Source organism: Chrysemys picta, chromosome 4 (assembly GCF_011386835.1).
Source record: "Chrysemys picta bellii isolate R12L10 chromosome 4, ASM1138683v2, whole genome shotgun sequence".
NCBI classification, from domain to species: Eukaryota; Metazoa; Chordata; order Testudines; family Emydidae; genus Chrysemys; species Chrysemys picta.
Window position 1 is genome coordinate 110,165,681 of NC_088794.1, and position 18,062 is coordinate 110,183,742.

The following is an 18,062-nucleotide window of genomic DNA, read 5'->3' on the forward strand; positions in this document are numbered from 1 at the left end:
TCACACAAGTAAGGAATAGGTATATCACTAAGGGATCACAGGATTGGGGCCATGTTTTACAACAGACTATGACTAAATAAATAAGCTACAAGGTCTGCATTAAGGCAGATGTAAAACAAAGCCTAAATTATTTTCATAAGTCCGTTATTTTAATGTGAACTTCTTAAGTTTCAATGTACTGAGTCAGATCCTCTTCTTCTTTGTGCCACTTGGCAGGTGTAAAGCAGGCCTGAAACCATTCTAGTTGGTCCTACAGAGGATGTCCTGTGTGCAAGGGGAAATGCCAGTGGTTCATACACTCCCTTTTCCTGCAACTGGGGAAACAGGGTGTGACCTGCTGGGTGAGTATCCCTGTGTCTGGTTGAACCCTGGTTGCCAAAACAGCCCCTTGATGCTTTTGGTAATTGCACAAGTTAGTAAGGCATTCATGCTGTTCTCACAGGACTCTGACCCTAAGTAGAGCAGCCCTGTAATCAGGGGACACAGAGGTAGCTTGCCCTTGACCCGTCCTCCACAGCTGTGCCTAGCACTCTAAGGCTGCAAATGAAGATCTGATGCAGTATATGCAATGAGTGTGCCTTACTCTACAAATGTATTCCTACATATAGCATATGATTCCTCGGTTTACTGGACTTTCTCCTGTCAAAGGGTCTGATCCACCTTCTACTGAGAAAAGTACTTACTCCTGTGTGCACTTCTGTTTCAGTGAATAGGGCTATGGGTCTCAACCAAAACCCAGTGAAGTCATGGAAATCCTCCCACTGACTTAGGTGGGATGTAGATGAGACTCCATGAGCTGAAGGAATCACTAAGCTTGGTTTGATGATTTGCAATTAGATCCAAAGGTAGAACATAACAATGTTAAAATCTTTAATATCTGATACCTGTAGTAACCTATTTTTAGTAGAAAATACTGACTGCCCTGAAATGCCTTATTAAAAGTATATGTTGTTAAATACAAATAAAAATGTAATATTTTAACCTCAAAATATATATGCTTGCAGCAAGAAAATTTAGTTTTGACAGAAAGATAGACCTTAACGATAGGGGGAAAGTATTTGATACTATTTCTATTCTTATTCTGTTTTAAATCAGCACAACATGCTATTGTCTTTAGGACAATTTATCTAACTTTAATAAACCTTTCAAAATAGAGCTGTCACTCTGGCCAGTGCTCTGAAGATGTCAAAACACTGAGTAAAATTAGGCTTTTTTTAACAGAAAAGTTTTCTTACAAACGATATTTTTTTCTAATCAGGCTCCAGTTTTGAAGAATTAAACCTCAGCTCTGGTTAGAGAAAAATAAAGTGAAGGCTGTCTGTTAAGAATAGCCTCTTTGCAACCATCTGGATCTTCCCAAGCTGACGTGGCTTCAGCTTATTTCCTGGACAAGTGACACCTACTTCACTTTAAACTGAAGGTAAAAATGATTCACAAGCCTTTGATACTGCAGTGTCCTTTCTTGCTTCTTTTAATGCTTGTAATTTTAAAAAGTCATTTCAATTAAATAAATATAGATATCCAAGTTATGTATATATACATCACCTGCTATTTCTTCCATTCCTACACAGTCATATTAAGTTGACAGAGTGACATGACTAATGTGTTCTGATGAGGTATATTTGTGGCAGTAATACCACTGGTAAAAATGGCATTTCCTTTACCTTAGCTAGTAAAAGATGATTTTTGTATAGGTTTAAGAAATTAAATTGTTAAGAAAATATTTTTATTCATACTGGTCCTTGAGGAAAAAGTGGACAAAGTCATTATCTTTTGTACTGCAATAGCACCCAAAGGTCCCATTCAAGATCAGGGTACCTTTGGGCGAGGTGGTATGCAACATATAAGAAGACATGGCTCCAGCTCTGAAGAGCATCCAGTCTTAGGCCTTGATCCTGCAGTCAAATCCACAAAGACTGAACCTAATTCCCGTACAGAGCCCTGTTGATTTCAGAAATTGTGAGGATCCACTGCAGGATCAGTCCCTTATGTGATAACTTGCAGTGGACCAGCATTTAAATTGTAATTAGGGCCCTTTTTATTCTGAAGCACACCTAAGAACTACATTCTGTGAGGAGACACACTGATTTCTATGCCAAACTGGATATCCTGTGGCAGCATGAGACACAGAGAAACTGTCAGAAAATGGGTTTTATTCATATCTACATACATGGCTATCACCACTATAGTACCTGAACGCCTCACAAATGTGGATGAATTTATCCTCACAACAACCCGGTGAGAGTGAGGTGGTATTATCCCATTTTACTGGGAGGGAACAGAGATACAGAGAGATTAGGTAACTTGCCTGAAGTCATACAGGAAGTCTGTGGGTGTCGTAGGAACTGACTCAGCATCCCAAGTGCCAGTCCAGTGCCATAGCACTAAACCATTCTTTCTCCCCAATACATAACAATATCGATTGTTTTATTCATTTGATATTTAATTAAATCCTTTGTTTTTAAATGTTTTCTTCCATTCATTTCAAGCTTCTACTAAAGTTCAGTTTGTCACAAGATCCAGTATGAATACTAAAAAAATCAAGGTGCCTCGCTGCAGATTTTAGGGTCAGTCTATCACCCTCCAACCCATCTCTGCTGGGAGCAGATAGGGTGGGGTGTGTGTGTGCCTTTCCTTAGACTTCATCTGGCTTTTGGGAGGGGTCATGCAGCAAACATTCATAGCAATAGAAAGTAAGGGTGGTGAGGTGGGGATAACAAAACGAGGGAAGTAAGTGGGAGAGTTTTGATGCATTGCTTTTTAAATATTTCAGAGAATGATACCTTATGATCATCTGTGGTCTTTTCCCTCTTTGCTGTCTGGATCATGCAGCACTGATAAATTGTGCCAGTGCCCTTAAACACTCCCAACAGATGCCTTCTTTCTGAGTCCTACAATTTCTCATTCCTTTTTGTCATATTCTTCTCCTTCACTGACTCTATTGATGAGGTTGCTTTACTGCAAATATTCAGCTGAGCATGAGATTTTCCTGCTGCACTTGTAACTGAAATATATTACACACAGTAGAATTTTCTTAATTGTGACATCATAGTAGACTGTCTATTCTATACGTTAAACCACAGTTGCAGTAAACCAAAGAGGCCTTAAAAAAAAATACTTGGAACTGGTTAAATCATAGAATCATAAAAATGTAGGGCTGGAAGGGACCTTCAGAAGTCATTGAGTCCAGCCCCCTGGGCTAACATAGCACCAAGTAAACCTAGACCATCCATGACAGGTGTTTGTCCGACCTGTCCTTAAAAATCTCCAGTGACAGGGATTCCACCACCTCCCTTGGAAGCCTTTTCCAGTACTTGACTACCCTAATAGTCGAAAGTTTCTCCTAGTATGTAACCTAAATCTCCCTTGCTGCAGATTAAGCCCCGTTACTTCTTGTCCTAACTTAAGTGGACATGGAGAACAATTGATCACAGTCCTCTTTATAACAGCCCTTAACGTATTTGAAGACTCTTATCAGTTCTCTCAGTCATCTTTTCTCAAGATTAAGCATGCCCAGTTTTTTTAGCCTTTCCTCAGAGGTCAGGTTTTTTTAATCTTTTATCATTTTTTTGTTGCTCTCCTTTGGACTCTCTCAAATTTTGTTCACCTCTTTCCTAAAATATGGCACCCAGAATTGCACACAGTATTCCAGCTGAGGCCTCACCAGTGCTGAATAGAGTATCTTGCATATGACACTACTGTTAATACTCCCCAGAATGTTGTTAGCCTTTTTGCATCTGTATAACATTTTTTACTTGTTTTCAATTAGTGATCCACGAGAACCCCATCTTCTTTTCAGAAGCGTCTAGCCACTCATTCCCCATTTTGTAGTTGTGCATTTGATTTTTTTCCCTTCCTAAGTGAAGTACTTTGCACTTTTGCTGGATTTCATCTTGCTGATTTCAGACCAATTCTCCAATTTGTCGAGGTAGTTTTGAATTCAAACACTGTCTTCCAGGGTGTTTGCAACCCATCCCAGCTTGCAGCTGCAAATTTTATAAATTCTCTCCACTCCAATATCCAAGTCATTCATGAAATATTGAATAGTATTCGACCCAGGACTGATCCCTACGGAACCTCACTAGACATGCCCTCCCAGTTTGACAACGAAACATTAATAACTACTCTTTGAGCATGATCTTTCAACTAATTGTGCACCCACCTTATAGTGATTTCATCTAGACAGCATTTACCTAGTTTGCTTATGAGAATGTCATGTGGGTCTGTGTCAAAAGCCTTATTAAAATGAAGTATATCATGTCTATTGATTCCCCACTATCCACTAGGCCAGTAGCTCTGTCAAAGAAGGAAATTAGGTTGGTTTGGCATGATTTATTGCTCACAAATCCACACTGGCTATTTTTTATAATCCTACTATCCTCCAAGTAGTTACAAATTGATTGTTTAATGATTTGTTCTAGGATCTTTGCCAGCATCAAAGTCAGGTTGACTGCTCAATAACACACTGGGTCCTCCTTGTTCCCGTTTTTAAAGATAAGTACTATGTTTGTCCTTCTCCAATCCTCTGGGACCTCACCCATCCTCCATGAATTCTCAAAAATAACTGCTAACGGTTCCAAGATTGCTTCAGCTAGTTCCTTAAGTATCCTAAAATGAATTTCATCATGCCCTGCCAACTTATATATATCCAACTTACCTAAATATTCTTTAACCTTTTCTTCCCCTATTTTGGCTTGTGTTACTTCCCCCTTGTTAATATTAATGGTGTTAAGTATCTGGTCACCATTAACCTTTTTGCTGAAGAACGAAGCAAAATAGGCATTAAGCACACTTGATGTCATCAGCTTTTAGCACTTTTTCCTCTCTAAGTAAGGGCCTATACTTTCCTTTGTCTTTCTCTTGCTCCTAATGTATTTAAAAAACCTCATCTTATTTTTGGAAAGTGTAGGGGACAATTTCCTGGTGCAAGTGCTGGAGTAACCAGCTAGGGGCAGAGCTCTTCTTGACCTGCTGCTCACAAACAGGGAAGAATTAGTAGGTGAAGCAAAAGTGGATGGGAACCTGGGAGGCAGTGACCATGAGATGGTCGAGTTCAGGATCATGACACAAGGAAGAAAGGAGAGCAGCAGAACACGCATCCTCGACTTCAGAAAAGCAGACTTTGAGGTCCTCAGGGAACTGATGGGCAGGATCCCCTGGGAGAATAACATGAGGGGGAAAGGAGTCCAGGAGAGCTGGCTGTATTGTAAAGAATCCTTATTGAGGTTGCAGGAACAAACCATCCCGATGTTTAGAAAGAATAGTAAATATGGCAGGCAACCAGCTTGGCTTAACAGTGAAATCCTTGATATGCTTAAACACAAAAAAGAAGCTTACAAGAAGTGGAAGATTGGACAAATGACCAGGGAGGAGTATAAAAATATTGCTCAGGCATGCAGGAGTGAAATCAGGAAGGCCAAATCATACTTGGAGTTGCAGCTAGCAAGGGATGTTAAGAGTAACAAGAAGGGTTTCTACAGGTATGTTAGCAACAAAAAGAAGGTCAGGGAATGCATGGGCCCCTTACTGAATGGGGGAGGCAACCTAGTGACAGAGCAAGTTTGCAGATGACACTAAACTGGGAGGAGTGGTAGATACTCTGGAGGGTAGGGATAGGATACAGAGGGACCTAGACAAACTAGAGGATTGAGCCAAACGAAATCTGATGAGGTTCAACAAGGACAAGTGCAGAGTCCTGCATTTAGGACGGAAGCATCCCATGCACTGCTACAGCCTAGGGACCGAGTAGCTAAGCAGCAGTTCTGCAGAAAAGAACCTAGGGGTTACAGTTGATGAGAAGCTGGATATGAGTCAACAGTGTGCCCTTGTTGCCAAGAAAGCTAATGGCATTTTGGGCTGTATAAGTAGGAGCATGGCCAGCAGATTGAGGGACGTGATCATTCCCCTCTATTCGGCATTGGTGAGGCCTCATCTGGAGTACTGCATCCAGTTTTGGGCCCCACACTACAAGAAGGATGTGGAAAAATTGGAAAGAGTCCAGCAGAGGGCAACAAAAATGGTTAGGGGGCTGGAGCACATGACTTATGAGGAGAGGCTGAGGGAACTGGGATTATTTAGTCTGCAGAAGAGAAAGATGAGGGGGGATTTTATAGCTGCTTTCAACTACCTGAAAGGGGGTTCCAAAGAGGATGGATCTAGACTGTTCTCAGTGGTACCAGATGACAGAACAAAGAGTAATGGTCTCAAGTTGCAGTGGGGGAGGTTTAGATTGGATATTAGGAAAAACTTTTTAATTGGAGGGTGGTGAAGCACTGGAATGGGTTACCTAGGGAGATGGTGGAATCTCCTTCCTTAAAGGTTTTTAAGGTCAGGCTTGACAAAACCCTGGCTGGGATGATTTAGTTGGGGATTGGTCCTGCTTTGAGCAGGGGGTTGGACTAGATGACCTCCTGAGGTCCCTTCCAACCCTGATATTCTATGATTCTATGATTGCCTTTTACATCGCTTGCTAGGTATAACTCATTTTGTGCCTTAGCCTTTCTGATTTTGTCCCTACATGCATGTGATACTCTTTTGTACTCCTCCTCAGCAATTTTCCATGTTTCCACTTTTTGTAGGATTCCTTTTTTCATTTTCAGGTCATTAAAGAGCTCTGGATGGAACCATAGTGGCTTCTTCCCTATCTTTCCTTCACATTGGGACAGTTTGCAGTTGTGCCTTTAATATTGTCTCTTTGAGAGACTGCCCGCTCTCATGAACTCCTTTTTCCCTTAGATTTTCTTCTCATGGGACCTTAGCTACCAGTTCTCTGCGTTTTTGTTGAAGTCTGCTTTTTTAAAGTTCATTTTCCTTATCAGGTCTTAAATTCAGCTGGAGCTGTCTGGGACAGAGCTCTGATAAATATTTTCAAACCCATCAGAGCCCTGGTGAGCAACACCCCCAGTTCCTTCCCTCCCCTTCCTGCACACCGAGGGGCTAAAGCCCGAACCCCAGCGCCCTACAGCTGAAGCCCAGAATGGGGGTGGGGGACTCTGGGAAATAATCTCTGAGACTTTAAGCCCTGGTCCTTATTCTGTTGCTCTCACTCTTTCCTTTCCTAAGTGTTTATCATTTCATGATCAGTTTCACCCAAAGTGCCTTCTACCTTCAGATCAACAAATTTCTCCCTGTTGTTCAGAATCAAGTCTAAAATGGTTGTCTCTCTGCTTACTTTCTCCACCTTCTGAAACAAAAATCGTCCCCAATACATTCCAAGAACTTAATGGACATTTTGTGTTTTGCCAATTACTTTCCCAACAGATATCTGGGTAATTAAAGTCCCTCATTACCACAAGGTCTTGAGTTTTGGATATTTCTGTTATTTATTCTAGAAATGCTTCATCCACCTCTTCTTCCTCATTTGGTGGTCTATAGTAGACCCCTACTATGACATCTCCTCTATTTTTACCCTTTTATTTTTACCCAGAGACTTTCAACTGGTCTTCTTCGCATCTACTTCTGGACCTCAGAACAAGTGTATATCCCTTCTTATCCTTCTTGAACAAGTTATACCCTCTCTACTAATATTCTAGTCATGAAAGTTATCTCACCAAGTCTCTATTACACCAAGTGTCATAATATAGCGTATGGACTAATACTGTCAGGATTTTTTGTTTATTCCCCATACTCCTTGTATTGGTGTATAGACATCTAAGATGTTGAGCAGATTCCCCTACTGATTTCCTTCTTGTTGCTCCTATGATCCTATTGTAAATTTCCATGTCTCCCCCACAACAACGTCTATCCCTCTTAATGTATCTTTTTTAAGCAGAACTCTTGCTAATACTGTCCAAATGATGTAGCAGTCATTGCAATTGGTCATAGAATGAATTCCCTATGAGATGTTGCAGTAAAACAGCTGTGCCCTGTAACTTAGTATCAGTATTTGGAGTGTACTATAGTGTATGAAATTACCTAAACAAAATGTTAGACTTTTTTACTACTAAAAAACATACTGATAGTATATACCAGTGGTTTTCAATCTTTTTTCATTTGCGGACCCCAAAAAATTTCAAATGGAGGTACGGACCCTTTTGGAAATCTTAGACAGTCTGCAGACACCCAGGGGTCTGCGGACCACAGGTTAAAAACCACTGGTATATGCTATCTTTTTCAGTGGTCCCCAAACTTTTCAGGGGTGCATCCCCCTTACCACTGTCTGCACCCCCCCACCCCCAGGCCGGGAGCAGGGCCACATCTCCTGGGATGTGGGGGAGGGCGGACGGGGTAAGTAAGGGGGCTGGGAATGGAGCTGGGGGTGGGAGCGGAGCCGCAGCCAGGCTGTGAGGGGAGCTGGCAGCTGGGCCCGTGGCCAGATGCGGAGCTGCAGCTGAGGCTAGGGATGGGGCAAGGCACGGGGCCACGGCAGGGCTGCAGTTGGCGGTGGGGCCAGACCAGAGCTGGGGGCAGAGCAGGGCTGGGTGGTGCTACCTCTCTGCCCCCTGTGGGGGCTGGCCTGAGTCCCACCACACCTCTCTGAACATTCCTGTGTGCCCCCACAGTTTGGGGACCTCTGATCTGTATACATACATATATATGTAGGCCATGTTATCTGCAGCACCAGAGCTCTACTTGGCACAACAGAGGTGGAGGATATCAGATAGCTAGTTGCAAGTCCCTTATTCTCTGGATAATTCTGTGCTGCCCCAAGCCCTGGGGATGGCTCTAAACTCTAATTCTTCCACCAGCTGGGGTTAGCCAAAGTTCAGCATGCTCTGGCCACACCTCATACACCAGAGGCTGCAGTGGGATGAGGGCAGAGCTGCTGGCCCTATGCTCACTGGGGACTCCCTCATATTAAAGGCAGCCACAACAGAAAAGATCTGGTAAGTTTCCACTCTTTTTGCACCACCCAACTGGAGTAGGGTAGAGAATCTGGCCCACTATATGAAGGGTCGTGTGTGCGGGTGTGTACACTACAGTGTATTTATATATATATGATTACTGTCATGCTGTCTGGAGTGACTCATGACCATGCATGCCTACTTCAGGGCAGACCATCAGAAACAGGGCAGACACCCCAAACTGGTGGTATGTTCTATAATTAGAATTCACCAAACTAGTAACAAATGTGAACTCCTGGATCACTATGACAGTCTTACCATGGAGTCATAGACAGTCGCCTTAGACTTTCCACTCTATCTTGCCATCTAGGCAAGCTGGACTTAGTGATAAATGGTCACTTATACCAAAATCACAGAATGTTCAGGTTGCTTCCAGTCCTAAGAGACCAGTCAATTGGTACCCTAGTTCTTACATCAAAGACAACGCCGTACGCACTCCTGTAATAAACTATCTAAAGAATTATTAACTAGAAAAAAGAAATGAGTTATTTACAGGTTAAAGCAAGCAAACATATACGCACAAATGAGTTACCATCTATGATTCCTAAAGATGACAGAGATGTGGCAATCTATCAATTCAAAATGTCTTTCAGGGCAGACCCAGGGGCAACCCCTGGGCATCTCTGCCTTCATTTAATGTCTCTGGCCCTCAGAGAGTTCAAACAGCAAAGAGATGAAAAGTCTTCATGTAAACTATTTTTATTTACCTCTTCCAGTATTCGAACCGATGGGTCAAGACCTTCTGGACATACTTCTCCATGGATGGATGGGGCAATTAACAAAGCTTTTGCCTTACACTGGCCCACTTAATTTTTGATAGTCCTCCTGGATGTGTGTGTGTTGGGCGGGGGGTGGGGTGGGGGGGGGAGGAAGGGAAGATTCCCGTTTCTGGATTCACAAGTTCAGAGCAAACATTTTCAAGGTTATAAAGCAAAACTTTTTTTTTTTTCTTCTAGCATGGAATACAGACATTACAAGTTAGATTAATGCATGCAGCAACTTACAAGCATTTCATAGAGTCTAAACACTAAATACATTCTTGTAAGACTAATGTCTACTTTGAACAAAACTAACATACGGGTAAGCTAGTTTGGTTTACAGCTATGAGTTTGTCAGTTCTTAGCTAAAGCCAACAGGTTTGGCCAGAACTGGCACTTGGTTTACCAGCATCACAATTACATGTATACATGATATCATATGTTATAAATAGACCAGGACTAATAGAGATACAGTTTTTATTCTCCTTATTTCACAAATGCACACAGGGACAGAATACTAGTTTTCAGTGGAATTAATTTGTAACAACAACTCTAGCCTGGCTACTGTTACAAAAACACTATAATAACAGAACATATTGCAAAACTTATCAAATAGGCTATAAATCAGTAGAATAATTAAATATATCTATATATGTATAAACAACTTACTTGTATTTATTGTGGACTCTCTCCACAAATCTATTTTAGTCTCACAGCCAAATAGAATTTTCATGTCATTGTTATGTTAAGTTGTACATCACACCTCTTATATTCCCCTCTATTTGGCCTTGAATAAAAATCAGTACAACAGTAATATAAATGGTATGAAAGTAGTCATGAACAGTAGCCCATCTGCACTGGACAGAATTCTACAAATCAATTAGACGGTCATAAAAAGCTAAACAGATGTGGATGAATCAACTGCAGAAATGAAATGGATTGAACTCTTACATTTATTGTTCATATATGACCCTTTTTAATAACTGAAGATGGGTAAATTACACTAATTAACCTTTAAAAATTAGATGATTTCTAAATAATAGGCTTTAAACAATACCTATTCTTTTCATTGTTGCTGTAAGTGTTTTGTTCATGACAAGGCATAGTTCCATTTGAAGATCTACAGAGGTGATTGTTTAAATGTGATTTTTCTCTTTCCTTGTCAGATTATTTAATACAATGCATGCTCCCTTCTCTCCGACAGTGCAAATCAAGTAGGCTCTGGCGGTAAGAAGAAGTAAAATTCAAATATTATACCTAGTAAAGCAAGACAGGATAATTCATCTACATGGAGGCAGGAGCGGGGCCAGGGTTTTTGGAGCCCTAGGCAGGGGTCCTTCTGTGCTCCCGGTCGTTGTCGGCAATTCTGCGGTGGGGGGTCCTTCCATGCTCCCAGTCTTTGGGGCACTTTGGCAGAAGGTCCCGGAGCGAGTGAAGGACCCGCCACAGAATTGCCGCCGAAGACCCAGAGCGCGGAAGGACCCCCCCGCCGCTGAATTGCCGCCAAGGGCGGCAAAATGCTGCCCCCCCCAAATCCTAGCCCCCTAAGCGACTGCCAAGGTCACCTAAATGGAAGCGCCGGCCCTACATGGAGGGCAGGTTTGCATCCCTCCGGTTGGTTTGGACTTTTCCCCTTTTTAGCTAGGGGTAAATTGGCTGTTGTGGAGGCAGGATAAGGCCATTCCCATCTCCACCAGCAACCTGCTTCTGCAAAAATGCTTTGCACTGCAAGAGACCAACCTGCTGCTCATGGCCAAGGCTGCAGTTTTCATCTGATATGAGGGCTCACCCTGCACTTGGGCTGATCAGTCAGTGTAGTCTCTGGTCCAGCCCAGAGAGGCCATACTGCTGTTGATGTAGATAGTGGTAGCTGAGGCTTTGCCAAAGTTGTTGGACATCCTGGCAGGTTCTACAGGAACCAACAAGGCTGCAGATTCCATGCCAGCTCGTGTCTTCAGACCATGGTCCCAACCAAGTCCCTTTGTTCCTTTAGGAGCCACTTCTTCACCTGTTATCCATAGGAGAAATAGTAGGCAGCAGTGGTAGGATTACATGGGAGCATGTAGGACTGTTCTTGCAGCAGGGACTTTTCAACCTAGCCACCTTAGTACCGTGACTGCCTCTCTCTCCATGACACTAGATACTGCAAGGAAAGTGAGGCAATTTGACTCCTGTGCTAGAACATGCTTCCTTGAGGACAGCACATCTGGCATTTGCCTATAGTATTTTCCACATTTCTAGTGTTACTACCTGCCCACCAATTATAGCTGCAGATTTCCCACACCCACTGTAGCACCAGTGGGAACATTAGTGCAAACAATGTGGCTTCCCATGTTCAGTGGCTTCCCATGTTCCTACTGCTACGTCAATTAAATCTACGCAGCTGGTTTTCCACAGATGATACACTCTATACCCTTGATGGGGAAATATTGGAGGATGTGAGAGGAACTTTGTGGAGATTTTATCTTCAAAAGTCTCCTCTCTCGATTTTCATTTGGAAGAGGATAATCTGGCCTAATATAATTCGATACTATGGGGTTGAAAGCTTTTAATTTATTCTCACAGATGCAAACAAACTTCTGGACTTCTTATTCATATAAAAATGCTGACGTTCCGTGTTCTGACCACGTAGCTTTTCTTCCAGATAATTTAGCTTGGCATTTTTAGGGTTAACGTTTCTCTGTGGAAGTGTAATTTCTTAATTAAAATTAAACAAAGAGATCACTTATTATTTATTTTTTAAAACTCCAGTACAGCTCAAAACAATAGATTGGGAAAAACAGTGAATGGTTCAAGTTTCCAAAATCACTGCTACTTCCTGCTGATGTGAGGGCTGTTCAAAAGGGTACTTCACTTTTTGGTTTATTTATTTAAATCCTGCACTCAGCTATAAGAAATTAGCCTCCTAGAGATGAATCACTCCCTAGTCAGGGGAATTTGCAGCAAAGAGGCAGATCACACATACATTCCGGAATCAGAAAATAAACTATCAACTGGTTTAGTATATTCCCCCATTCAATGTCTAAAATGGAGATGTCATGTATCTAAAAATGATGTGGACTCTAGTAGTTTAAAGAGTGATAACTGTTAGCACCCATTGTACTAGGGAGATGGATTCTTTTGGTGATCTGTTAACATGAAGCTCTTTAATAATTGAAAAATTATATTGCTGTGAAGAGCAGTAATTCTTCCCATGTTATTCTGAAGGCTGGTACTCTGACTGAACTTGGAAAGATAGCGAGTGCTCTACTGAACCCTGCTTTCAGATAGGCTAGAATGGTCTGCTGCATGACAAGGGAGAGAATCCTCTTCAATTATCTGTGAAATGTTCTGTGCTGTGGGTGGGATATGGATTTTTCTTGGCCTCTTGCGGTATACAATGCTCAGGCTTCTAATGTCAGTTTTTAGGCTTCTCAGTCAAAGCATACATCTTGATAAAGTAAACATCAGCAGAGAGAAGGTACAGCTACTTTCAGTACTGCTAGCTGGAGTACTGTACTTTGGAGTCCCAATTCCAAGGAGGACATAGACTCATAGAACTATAGGATTAGAAGGGGCTGCATGGGTCACCTCATCTAATCCCCTGCTAAGATGCAGGGCTTCCAGACAGAACAGAGAACAATTAAGGCCAGGTCTGTGTTAGAAAAGGTTTGCTAGTATAGTTATACCAGTATAGCTATACTGGCAAACCCCCCTACTGTAGATGGAGTGTATACCAGCAAAAAAGTTCTTTAGCTGGTATAGCTTATACTGGTTCAGTGAGTGAAATAAGTTATTCCAGCAAAAGCACTTTTATTCCATTGGACACTAAGCCTTTTGTCAATATAGAAATGTCACAAAAATACCCCTGCTCCTAGATGGCATTACTATGATAAAAGTTTCTACTGCAGAGCTGGCCCAAGAGATTTATTAAAGCTTTGGTCCTGCAAATTGGTCCATCGTCCATCTGTATGGAACCCCATCATCCATCTGTATGGAACAACTTGCAGACTGGGGCCTAAATTATGGTATGCACGTGGGCATGCTGTCTAATAATAGTTTATGTGAATAAATTATGGTTTTAGTTTTCTTATATTGTTTTATTGAGATCCTTGGGATGGATGACTAGAAATCAGGCATTTAATTAAGCAATATAATTTCTAATTAAATACATTTTTTTAATTTCAAAGAGGCTGGACATGAGCATGTGGAAATGTTTATAGGGCTATCAGCTGAATCCTTGCATATGGTACTGCGATGGGATGAGGATGTGCTGAATGTGAGAGTCCACTCACAAGAAAATAGTCTGCACAAAGTTACTGCAATACAACCCAGACTCAGGTACCTTCAGCTAGTGCTCAATTATAGGTCCCCACTGCCCTTGAGGAGAAGCAGTTCTGTACTCAATTAACATACCTCAAACCCAGGAGTGAAATACTGGCCCCAATGAAGTCAATGGGAGTTTTGTCATTAATATAATCAGTGGGGCCAGAATTTCACCACAGGTGTCCAAATGCTGAAGGTCGGGTGAGTTAACAAACCATACCTGCTTTCCCATTAACCCTCATTCTTAAAGGATTTTCTCCTATATATTACTATTATTATTTATTATTGTTGAATTACAGTAGCACCTATGGGTCCCAATGGCAGTTGTGGTTCTATTGTGCTAGGCACTAGGTAAAAACATAAGAAACAGTCCCTGCCTCAGAGAACTTACTAGCTAAATAAGGATCTCCTGGTGTTCAATATCATTCAGACTAGATTAGCCAATCTGGTGATCTTCCTACAGCAAAGTCATCCCCATCACCCTGATGCAGAACAGCCTCAGCAGCTAAGGTATAGTGATAGGTCTGATTTCTCAGTCCCTTCGCAGGCAAAACTCACATTTAGCTCAGTGGAGCTGTAGGTTTGAGAATCTTGGGATTGATGCATGAAGCAACTTCTAGCAGCTCTTTCATATAGGAGTATGCATGAGGTAAATTCACCAATATTAGTCACTTCTCTATTCCCCTACAAAATACTTTCTTTTCCTAGCATCTGCCAAATTGGGAGTGCTGCTAGCACTAATAAAGTAGTGCTTCCCCCTGGACTTGTGTTCTTAGTCCATGTTGCCAAAAGTCCAGCTATGTTCTTTTGCTTTTTGTGGGGAGGAAGAAGCACCATTAACTTATGTGGCTGGCTTCCTCTCCACAGAAGCTACTGCATAGCCATGAGGGAATGCAGCCAAAGACAACATGGTTCTGCTGGAGTTATGATGTTGGGGAAAGAAGTCACAGCAAGGCTGCAGAGAGGGGGACATCTCTTCATGTGGTTGTCTCCTGTCTCTGCCCATCTGGTCTTCTCTGCAGATCCCCAACAAGACTGGAAAGCCACACTCCCTGCCCATTCCATGGTTAACAGGGTTTATCTGATTTGAGTACATGCTTTTCTGGCAATTCAGTAAACTTTGTCATGACATTTCCTGGACTTCCCATCCCCCCGTTGTGAGCTTCTCCATGAACAGGATGCTCTAGCCTTTAGTAGTAATAGTGGGGTTTTTTTTGTTTGTTTGTTTGTTTCCTGATTATTTTAAATGACAAATAAGCTGTATGGGTCTTGCTCTGGTTGCACTGACCAGAAAAGCTATAAACAGAAGAGGGAGCACAGACTGGAAGTTACTCCAAAGGTAATAACAAAATGTTTTTAAGTACATCAGAAGCAGGAAGCCTGCTAAACAACCAGTGGGGCCCCTTGATGATCAATATACAAAAGGAGCGCTTAAAAACGATAAAGTCATTGCGGAGAAACTAAATGGATTCTTTGCTTCAGTCTTCATGGCTGAGGATGTTAGGGAGATTCCCAAACCTGAGCTGGCTTTTGTAGGTGACAAATCTGAGGAACTGTCATGGATTGAAGTGTCACGAGAGGAGGTTTTGGAATTAATTGATAAACTTAACATTAACAAGTCACCGGGACCAGATGGCATTCACCCAAGAGTTCTGAAAGAACTCAAATGTGAAGTTGCGGAACTGTTAACTAAGGTTTGTAACCTGTCCTTTAAATCGGCTTCTGTACCCAATGACTGGAAGTTAGCTAATGTAACGCCAATATTTAAAAAGGGCTCTAGAGGTGATCCCGGCAATTACAGACCGGTAAGTCTAAAGTCTGTACCGGGCAATTTAGTCGAAACAATAGTTAAGAATAAAATTGTCCGACACATAGAAAAACATAAACTGTTGAGCAATAGTCAACATGGTTTCTGTAAAGGGAAATCGTGTCTTATTAATCTATTAGAATTCTTTGAAGGGGTCAACAAACATGTGGACAAGGGGGATCCAGGGGACATAGTGTACTTAGATTTCCAGAAAGCCTTTGACAAGGTCCCTCACCAAAGGCTCTTATGTAAATTAAGCTGCCATGGGATAAAAGGGAAGGTTCTTTCATAGATTGAGAACTGTTTTAAAAGACAGGGAACAAAGGGTAGGAATAAATGGTAAATTCTCAGAATGGAGAGGGGTAACTAGTGGTGTTCCCCAAGGGTCAGTCCTCCGACCGATCCTATTCAACTTATTCATAAATGATCTGGAGACAGGGGTAAACAGTGAGGTGGCAAAGTTTGCAGATGATACTAAACTGCTAAAGATAGTTAAGTCCAAAGCAGACTGTGAAGAACTTCAAAAAGATCTCACAAAACTAAGTGATTGGGCAACAAAATGGCAAATGAAATTTAATGTGGATAAATGTAAAGTAATGCACATTGGAAAAAAATAACCCCAACTATACATACAATATGATGGGGGCTAATTTAGCTACAACAAGTCAGGAAAAAGATCTTGGAGTCATCGTGGATAGTTCTCTGAATGTCCACGCAGTGTGCAGAGGCGGTCAAAAAAGCAAACAGGATGTTAGGAATCATTAAAAAGGGAGACTGAGAATATATTATTGCCCTTATATAAATTGATGGTACGCCCTCATCTCGAATACTGCATACAGATGTGGTCTCCTCATCTCAAAAAAGATATACTGGCACTAGACAAGGTTCAGAAAAGGGCAACTAAAATGATTAAGAGTTTGGAACGGGTCCCATATGAGGAGAGATTAAAGAGGCTAGGACTCTTCAGCTTGGAAAAGAGGAGACTAAGGGGGTATATGATAGAGGTATATAAAATCATGAGTGATGTGGAGAAAGTGGATAAGGAAAAGTTATTTACTTATTCCCATAATACAAGAACTAGGGGTCATCAAATGAAATTAATAGGCAGCAGGTTTAAAACAAATAAAAGGAAGTTCTTCTTCACGCAGCGCACAGTCAACTTGTGGAACTCCTTACTTGAGAAGTTTGTGAAGGCTAGGACTATAACAGAGTTTAAAAGAGAACTGGATAAATTCATGGTGGTTAAGTCCATTAATGGCTATTAGCCAGGATGGGTAAGGAATGGTGTCCCTACCCTCTGTCTGTCAGAGGATGGAGATGGATGGCAGGAGAGAGATCACTTGATCATTGCCTGTTAGGTCACTCCCTCTGGGGCACCTGGCATTGGCCACTGTCGGTAGACAGGATACTGGGCTAGATGGACCTTTGGTCTGACCCGGTACAGCCTTTCTTATGTTCTTATGCAGCTTTTTGGCAGGAATAGTCTTACTGGCAGTGAAGGTTGGGGAGGCGGAGGGAAGGAGGTTGCTCCTGGAACCGCTAGCTATCAGTGTACAGTGACACATGAAGTTGCTTTTCCATTTTTAAAATGTGCAGCTGTTTGTTGTTGTTTTTTTGGTGGCTAATTGGGTCTGTGCCAGTATGTGGCCTCTTTACAATAGTGATATTTTTACTATAGGAAAGCAGTACTATTCTCTAGTAATGGAATCAATGTGTGCCTTAAAAATTATGATAGAATAGGTCTGGCATGTATAGAACCATAGATGGATGATCTGCAGATGGCTACTGCCCTCTCTAAAATCTAGCACTGGTTTATAACACCAGTATTTCCTCTGGTTCTCCTCCTCCATCAGAAATTGCAGTCAACATGTGACCTTACCAATAGGTATCACCGCTGGTACTAAAAATTGGGAAAAAAATAATTGACCTGTAAATTTCACTGAGGAAGTAATGCTGGGAACTACCTTAAGCTTAGTTATAGACTGTTATAAAACCAATTTATTGGTTATAAAAGGTTAAGTTAATGTTTGCCGGGGCTATAGAAAGGCTTTACATCCTCTTTGCTTTAAGGACTGAAAATTAGGTTCTGTGATCTTAAATGTAAAGAGAGGCTGCTATAAGGGGGAACTCGGATACAGGTACCAATCATCTAGCCATGCTTTGGCTTCAGTTGGCTTTTAGGTGTTTAAGGCTGAAGTGTTTCGTAAGATTAAGCTTTATTTTATTGTCTGATTTTGTTTGACTAATCTTTGTGCACATGGTAAATTACACTGAATCGCTTAATAGTGTAAAAAAAAAAAAAAAAGCCCACTTACCAAATATTTTGAAGTAATTTTAATAACAACTTAG